The 8809-nt window shown below is 43.0% G+C and overlaps 1 protein-coding gene across 3 annotated transcripts in view; it reads left to right on the top strand.

The window, feature by feature from the left end:
* The first annotated feature begins 1376 nt into the window (after positions 1-1376).
* Positions 1377-8809, top strand: part of HDAC9 (histone deacetylase 9) — a 2124307-nt gene continuing 2116874 nt past the window's right edge. For all 3 annotated transcript variants that reach the window (XM_086941890.1, XM_086941889.1, XM_086941887.1), the window contains exon 1: positions 1377-1502. The gene's annotated coding sequence lies outside the window, so the exon portion shown is untranslated. The remainder of the gene's footprint in view (positions 1503-8809) is intronic.

Here is an 8809-nt window from a genome sequence, read left to right as displayed (position 1 = left end):
AAACACAACCAAATCGGCCTCCATGCTGCCTAGAAAAGCGGCCCACAGCAGCACCTCAGATTCCGGCCAATTTCCCTTTGCTCACCCGCAGCACCAGGGCGGCTTCTCCTCGGAGTTAAGCTGGGCACCTGACACTATCTTTGCTCGCTGCGGGTCCTCGCCTGCAGGAAGGACTACAGGCTGTTGGAACGTCTCCGAGGACAGCGTAAACCAGGAATATTGGGCCTCGTTTATGAAAGCATTGCGCCATCGGTGCGTCACTTTTTCCCCATGTTAAAAGTGACGCACCGGCGGCGCAAGTCCTTCATAAATAAGGCCCATTGTATTTACCCACTACCGGTGCGCCATTACCAGGGTTGAAAGATAAGAAAACGTGAAGTGCGTGTGAATTTGACCTGTGGGGATATTTGAGGCGGCACCTCATTCATGCTTCAACGGGGACCAGCAGTCAAGGGGTTAACCAGGGTGGCATTTGCATGAGAAAACCTAGCATCGCACCCAGGACCACTCGCTTGTATATTAGGCTGGCTTGTACCGCATTGTGTACATTTGTGTGATTAAAAGTGCTTTCTGTTCTTCCTCTTTCTTCCCAACATCTCATAATTATGCGGAACGAAACTAGCGCATAAAAGTCTGCGTTACTTTCAAACTCCATAACTCGCAATTGTAGGTAATGTGTGCTGTGTAGTAGCAGTGCGTGAAAGAGAAAGATATTATTAAAGTCTGCCTTTCACAGAGAAGTGCCTGCACTCTCACATTAGCAGTGCTACTTCCAGAGCCAAGAAGTGGCAGGAGCAATTTAAAATAAAAGAAGTGACTATACTTGGCCATTTAAAGCACAATGCTGCTGTACAGTGTGTGTAGACCAATATGAGGCTGTGTAATGAGTACAGTGTGTGTCTACTGTGCTGTATGCATAATAGCGCAATGTGTGTGCACCACAGTGGGTGTGCAGTAGACGTGCGTGCTGTGCGCAAAATGTGTGCTGTTGTGCGTGTTGACTCACACTGCAGCACGACGTAGGTGTTGTAAAGTAATAGGGCAGTGCAATAGGCGTGCTGTACATGCTAGAATGTACCACAATGCGTGTGCAGTTCTGTGCGGCACGTGTGCGCTGCGCAGAATGCGCGTGGTACAGTAGGATGCTTGAGCGCTGCACAGTACAGCAGGCTCGTGCCTGGCGCTGGCAGCCCTCCTGCCCCTGCGCTTGTTGTGAAACTGATCCGTGATTGTTGGCTCAGCCAGACTCTTCCTCTCTATTGAGTTACTATATTTAGAAACTCCTACTTGTGTCGCCACGGGCTCTGATCACATCTCTCTCTCTCTCTCTCCCTCGCTCTCTGCAGTTTCAAAACACCGCTGACTTCTCCACGCGCGCTTAGCATAACCATGTAATTTGGAGCCGAGAAGCAGGGGCAACTTCCCTTTCCCGCCGATGCGCAGGGAGGCAGTTCTCAATGAGGTCTGGGGCACTCGGAGCGGCGCGCGGAGAACGTAATGAGGTAGGATCCAAGGACGCCGGCGCTCTGCTCACGAGACTAGGCGCATGAATGAAGCCTTGACTTGGGCTTGGAAAGCATCAATGAGAAGAATTAGCGGTCTGCCTGGAGCCGGCGCGCGGGGTGATGCTTGCATCTGTTAGATGCACATCGCCTCATTTAAGTTAGCATTTATGAATCAGAGGAACGTTCCCTCTGGTTGTCGACACGATTGCATTGTGCACGCTTTGTGGAGACTGCGCCGATAAGGGGGCAGTAAAAATAGGCAGGTCCTGCAGGAAATGTGACTGACAGGCCTCCGAGACCTGTCAGATCGCGTCTCAGGTCGCGGGGGAAAGTTCAGCTGAAAAGGGAAATCGGCTGCTGAGGCTGTAAAAGGCGAGCAGCGCGTTTTTTGCTCGTTAAAGTCGGCGGAGTGATTAAATCGGACTCCCTCGGTGTGAGCCGAGGTCTGCGGGCTGGAGACGGGTCACGGGTGGCGTGGAGCTGGTCTTTAATCCTGAGAGATATTCGAGTGAATCCGTGTGAAATTAAAATACCCTTGTTTTGTAACTGTACTTTTCAAGTGACATGTGGCCGCCCGACAGGATGCAGTGTGTCTGTGATGCTGGCGTGAAAATCATGCCTGCTGCTTGTTCTCAGCCTGGGTGGTTGTATGGTACTTCTCAGGAAAACTGTTAGGCGATTGTGCATAACATTTCAGTTTTGCATTATATTTTACAAATTGTAATTAAAGTGCATATTTGCAGCCTTAACGCCTATGGGCAGACTAGCATGCTGTATGAATTTTGGTTTCTCAAAGCCAGCTAACTGACAGACAAATATTTATGAATGTGTTTTATGTACCAATGTTGTAAAGAACAACTTTCGCTCAAACGGCAGATGAGTGCCCCGCACTCCACATGAATTAACATCATGAAATTGTGAAGAAGACATATTTGCATTCACAAGCATATTGAAAAAGATAAGAGACAAAACTATTGGGCAGATTGAAAAATAAAGGGCAAATGAAGTCAGGAACTTGAAAGAACATCTCAACATGTTCTTCAAACAAAGAAACAGCTGCATCTCTTCATGAGCACTCGTGACCACAGGGGACCAAGCCTGTAGGTCTAGGGACCTGGTCGCAAAAGCTTGCACTGGTTGTTACCTCACAGCTTTGCACAGATGCTTGGAGGCAGCCCCGTGACTGGATGCACATGGTTTTTGTGTCCCCCTACTACTTTTGGCTGTCAAGCCCGCATGTCAGCTGGTATGTCTGAAAGAGATACCCTTTTCACACATGTACATAACTTCTGTCATTGTAGGCTGCTTCGGGATTCTGCTGGGTATCGGGGTACACAGGGAGGTAATCTGTCTGACTGCCTTCTCTGCCTGGGTTGTCAACCCATTCATTCGAGGTGACCATGCTCTAAAGAGTTGACAAATGCCTTCTGAACAAATGTCTCGTATTTGAACTGCTTTATGTGTTGTCTCCACCAAAGTGGAATATGCATTATAAAATGGTAGAATATTTATATCAGCGCATGTGTGCCTGTTTGATCACGAGCATGAGTGTTTCTTGGAATTATCAAGTTGGAAAATGACAGATTTTAACGATGCACTTGTATTACAATTCACAACAAGAAGGCATTTCTCATGTGTAGCTTGCTATCTACCATGGAAAAACCAGCGGGCAGGTTGCATTCACTTTTCACTAATGATGTATAGCTTTGAAGAAATACTTGCCTGGTTTGATGAGAGCAAACATCCCATAAGTACTGATCCTCAGGAGCAAAGGCAACAGTTGGCCAAATATTTCTGGTGTAAACTCACAGCGGCCAGGTTTAAATGCCATTTTGCAGTGGTGGCTGGTCATTTCAAAGTTGCACTGGCTGATCTGTTCTGCGTGCATATAGAAATATTCAGTGTCAAATTACATTAAATTAACTTGCAGCACAATATACAGATGCCAGGGGAAATGTAAGTGCAAACAGCCAGTAGCAGGTTAATAAGATCCAGTTATTGTAAATTATATTTCTGTAGCATTGCCATTAACATGTGCGTCTGGTTCTTCATCCGTTCAGGGCTTCTGTCTGAAACGATCCGAGCAATACAGAGATTAATCTCACCCAACGCTGCTTGCAAGCAGACAGCTAATGCATCGGACAGGGATCTAGGGAGGGGTTTAAGCGTTTCAAATAGTCCTACAACACAAGCTGTATGATTGATATGAGACAACAGTGTTTAGTTTGTACCCAACATATAAATTCAGGGGGCCAGCGTTTTTCAAAGGAGCCCACTGCGCATGCTGCTGAATTCATTCTGAGTTTCAACATGGTAAACTTTCTTAGTTTTAATTCCATCTCAAGCTGCTTTCTTCCACCACGCTATACTACTTGGTTCTTTATCTCACTATTTTTGTTTTTCTACCCTTGTCATAGCATTTTCTTCTCTGTTCTGTCTCCATTTTCTGTCTATCTGCATCTCTCTCTTCTTCTTGCTGTGGGTCAAATTCTGATGAAAAGGTCTCCGTTCAGTGCTTGAAATGGAAAAATGGACGTGCCGGTACTCTGTACCAGAGTACCTGCTTGTTTCTGAGAAGTGCTGGTACTCTCCAATTAAAATTATTACATTTCTCTTGAGAAGTTCTGGAACTCTCCCACTCAAAATAAAAAAGTGCTAGTACTCAGTACTAGACAGTACTGACTCATTTAAAGCACTGTCTCTGTTCCTAAAAATGAGTGCCGGTAATTACCGCCTACTTCAACTGGCGCAACATAATCACCGGACTAACAAAAATTAATTTTCTTTTAAGCAGAGTAACTTTTAGAGCTTAGCACCAACACCATATAAGAAATGTGTCTTGTTTCCCATGTGAGAGATTCAAAGGAAGAGGAGAGTCAAGGCTAAAGATTCTGCACCAGTCAGCAATACCCTATCTAGGCTCAATCTATTAATACATTTAATGGTGCATTAGGGCTTGGTACACGACCTCCATATGTTCCAAAAAAAGTGACACAAGTGCCACTAGAACAGTTTGAACAAGAGATGGCCCAGCACTTAGCTAATAAATCATGTGAATGGAACCTATTTATACTCCTCAGATTTTAAGACTCAACATTCTAATAACAGTATATTAAGATCTTCCCAAAAAGTAAAGAAACACTGATGTATTTTGATTGCAGTTATGAAAATCTTTATTCTTTTCTCAATATCTTAAAGTTCATAATCACCAATCGCCAACGCGTTTCATCCTCATACGGACTTCTTCAGGGCTACGATATATTGTGAGTTCTTTATTTGGTTTAAAGGATTCTTATATGTGATCCATTTGAGTTTTTAAAACAAGACAATAAGTTACGAAAACATAAAATACGTGTATTTGTGTCGCTCCTCTGGATCCTAGAGGATCTAATTTCTATTCATGTTTTTGGATTAAGTTATTTGGGATATGTGTTTCCCCTCATGCACAAGTAGCGGCTGGTTGGAGGCCCAGCACCCTTTCTCTACCACTCTGCAAACGTGACTACTACTTAAAGAAGCATCTTTCTGTACCTCTGACTTAGAGGTAATTTTAATCCCCCCGCCCTATTATATACTAGGGCCTTAAAGAGGAGGTCATGCCAATTTTATAATTTTAGCCGGATTTGCACGCCCAGTGCGAACTCTGCCAAAATTATTTAAAAAATGCTTTGTTGGCCCTGGGGGTCCTTGTGGGACCCCATGAGCAGGCCTAGGGAGTCAGGATGTTTCTACCCTGCTCCATTTTCTTGTGTTTCACCTTTATTTCACTGTTTTCTTGTGACTCAATTCTACCGAGTCACAAGATGGCTGCCAACACTTCCTGGTTTGGAGTGTTGGCAGCCAATCAGAAGTCAGCTCATGGTCGGGAGGAGTCGCAACTCCTCCTCGGTGCTCAGATATCGATATTTTTCTTTTTTGAATTTCTCAGCAACTACGGAACTGATTTACACCATTTAAACAAAAGAGTGCTTTCTGGACAAAAAGCTACCTTTTTGTTAAATTTGGTGCAATTCCGTTAAGCAGTTCGGGCTGTAGCAGTGTCTAAAGTTCTTATGGAAATGAACATAGTGAAAACTTATTTTGGGACCCCCCTTTTTTCTCAGCCCACGCTTGATGAATCACCCCAAAAACTTTCAAGACAGGAGCTGACCGTAGCGGGCCATTCATTTTGAAAATTTCGCGAAGATTCGTCAACCGGCGCCAAAGTTTTTGGCAAAGCAAAAACGCTTTTCCTATGGAAAATACATCCTATCTATTCTACTGGCGACTGCTAGTAGGTTTTATATATATATATATTGCATATTAATTGTTGCGAGTGAAAGACTGAGAAGGCGTGCCCACTGGGGATAACAAGAAAAAGAGCACTACATCACCCACAAGGCCATGTGAGAGGCCACACCTATCGGGACAGGTGATGGAACTTATTTGTGTGTCTTTAACAGCGTCTTCACGGCCAGTTAGCAACAACGCCACTGAAGAGAGGACTAACCTTGAAACACGTCTGGCGTTTTATTTGAACATTGCTACTCCTTGGATGGTTCCTGCTGGCAGGCTGCCTCCCAATAAATGTGAGCTTTAACTTACCCTTGTGTGGCTCTGATTCGAAAGGGTTCCTGTAGTGTTGGATTTGTAGCGGCCTCTCCGGTCGCGAAGACGAGCCCAACGCTGTTGCGGATCTTTGGTGGCACCACGCTGGCGCTGCCTACTAAGAATGAGGATCTATTGGTGACCTTGCAGAGAGGGAGCCAGTACAAGCTCTGGGTGACTGCCACAAAGCGGGGCAGGTCCCGCCTTGGACTTTGCATATTAATTGTTGCGAGTGAAAGACTGAGAATGCGTGTCCATTGGGCATAACAAGAAAAAGAGCACTACATCACCCACAAGGCCATGTGAGAGGCCATGCCTATCGGGACAGGTGATGGAACTTATTTGTGTGTCTTTAACAGCATCTTCACGGCCAGTTAGCAACAACGCCACTGAAGAGAGGACTAACCTTGAAACGCGTCTGGCGTTTTATTTGACCATTGCTACTCCTTGGATGGTTCCTGCTGGCAGGCTGCCTCCCAATAAACGTGAGCTTTAACTTGTGTGGCTCTGATTCGAAAGGGTTCCTGTAGTGTTGGATATATATATATATATATATATATATATATATATATATATATATATATATATATATATATCTCTTGTTAAATAAACCCAATTTAATGGATTGAGCGAGTGCGGACATTAATCTTTTCTTGGTGGAAAATTTAATTGTGGGGATGTTCATCTCCGCTGTCCTGCAGCGGCCGTGTAAAGTGTGCACTTGCAAATGAACAATTTGGTGGATAATATATATATATATATATATATATATATATATATTCACTGAAAAAAACATAGGTTTCACGCCAGTTTTAGTTAGGAATTAGCATTTAAAAAACCTCTTAAATTCACTGAAAAAACCATAGGTTTCACACCAGTTATAGTTAGCTGGAAATTTTACTGACATAAAAGCATAGAAATTCCAATGTTATAGTTAGTTGGACTCACTATAACAAGCGCGCCTGCAATGCACTTCTGATGACGTCACATATTACATCACTCATGACATCGTCAGTGACATCACTCATGACATCACTGATGACACCAGCCAGTGAATGTGTGTCTTTCTTTAAAATTAATATGTTTAATATTTGTATTTGTAAAGGTTGATGGAAGAATAAATGGTTAAATAGGTGTGTAAATGGATGTTTTTTTAAAAAAATGATTGGTTAACTGCCTTATTAAGTGTATTTGATTTAATACATATATTAGCGAGTAACTTTTAAATATTGAAATATATGTATCAGTGTTTCACTTTGTGCATGGATTGGTGACTGACTCACTGTTTGTATGTGTTTTGAAGACAGCATATGCGTAGGACTGTATGGGTGGATGAGTGTGTATATGTGTGTGTTAGTGAGTGAATGACTGTCTCACTATTGTGTTTTTTAGTAACAACATATATTTTAATCTAGTGTATGTGAGTTTTGATGTATATAAGTGAGTATATGTGAGAGTAAGAGATTGTAAGAGCTCCTGTTTAAATAAGTATATGTTTATATCAGTGATTGTTTAAGAGAGTAAGTATGTGTAAGTTTCCTTAGAAGTAAAGAGGTAGTGTGTGTATAGTTTTATATGCAAATAAATGGATGTTCAATAATTTATTTGCATGTGTGAGTATGTGTGTGAGTAACTTTTGGATGACTGTCGGTGTATAACAGGATGTATAGATGTATCACTACATATGATGAGTGAGTATATGTATGAGTGACTATATAGAACTGTTTGTAAATGAGTGGATGTGTATATAGATGGTGGAATTACTGAATTGGTTGTTGTAACTGGTATGGTATCTCCATTTTTTTGAAAATTTTAGTTTCTATTTTTGAATATCTATTTCAAGGGTTACATTACACTAAAAGGAGGTCTGTCACTCTGTCACAAGGATGGTGTCATAAGTGATGTCATGAGTGATGTCACTGACAATGTCATGGGTGATGTAATATGTGACGTCATCAGCAGTGCATTGCAGGCGCGCTTGTTATAGTGAGTCCAACTAACTATAACGTTGGAATTTCTATGGTTTTATGTCAGTAAAATTTCCAGCTAACTATAACTGGTGTGAAACCTATGTTTTTTTCAGTGAATTTAAGAGGTTTTTTAAATGCTAATTCCTAACTATAACTGGTGTGAAACCTATGGTTTTATCAGTGAATTTCATAGGTTTTTTTAAATGCTAATTCCTAACTATATATAGGGCCTCAAACCTATGAAATGTAATATTTTTTATAATGAATCCTATATTGTATATTTATATAATACTATTTTTTTTGCCCTTGTGCGCTCCCGGTGCGCGCCACGGTGTGCGCACTGGAAAGCGCATTTTTCCGGAGCGCCCCGGGTCGCGTACTGGTGAGCGTCCCGTTAGCGCTATTGCCGCGAACAAAAACATCATGACACATCGCGTAGCCGCTTCCGCGTGATACGCACGGCGTAAGCGAACCCGGAAGTACTCGAGCGAATACGATCGCGCAACGTAAGCATCTGATGCGCTTACGCGACGCGTCCCGTGGAGCGCCCCGTGGCGCGCCCCCGGGCTCTCCCGGGGGTGTGTCGTGTAAGCGCGTCGGGTCATGTAACCTGAAAATAACACTTTTTATTGGTGCAAAACAGTTTTGGTTTCCAAATGATGAAAGCCCTGGTCATGTGACCTGAAAATAACACTTTTCATTGGTTCAGGACAGTTTTTTTTCCAAATGATGAGAGCCCACACCTTT

This window comes from Lissotriton vulgaris, chromosome 10 (assembly GCF_964263255.1).
Source record: "Lissotriton vulgaris chromosome 10, aLisVul1.2, whole genome shotgun sequence".
In the NCBI taxonomy this organism is placed as follows: domain Eukaryota; kingdom Metazoa; phylum Chordata; class Amphibia; order Caudata; family Salamandridae; genus Lissotriton; species Lissotriton vulgaris.
This window is presented reverse-complemented; position numbering and strand designations above follow the sequence as displayed.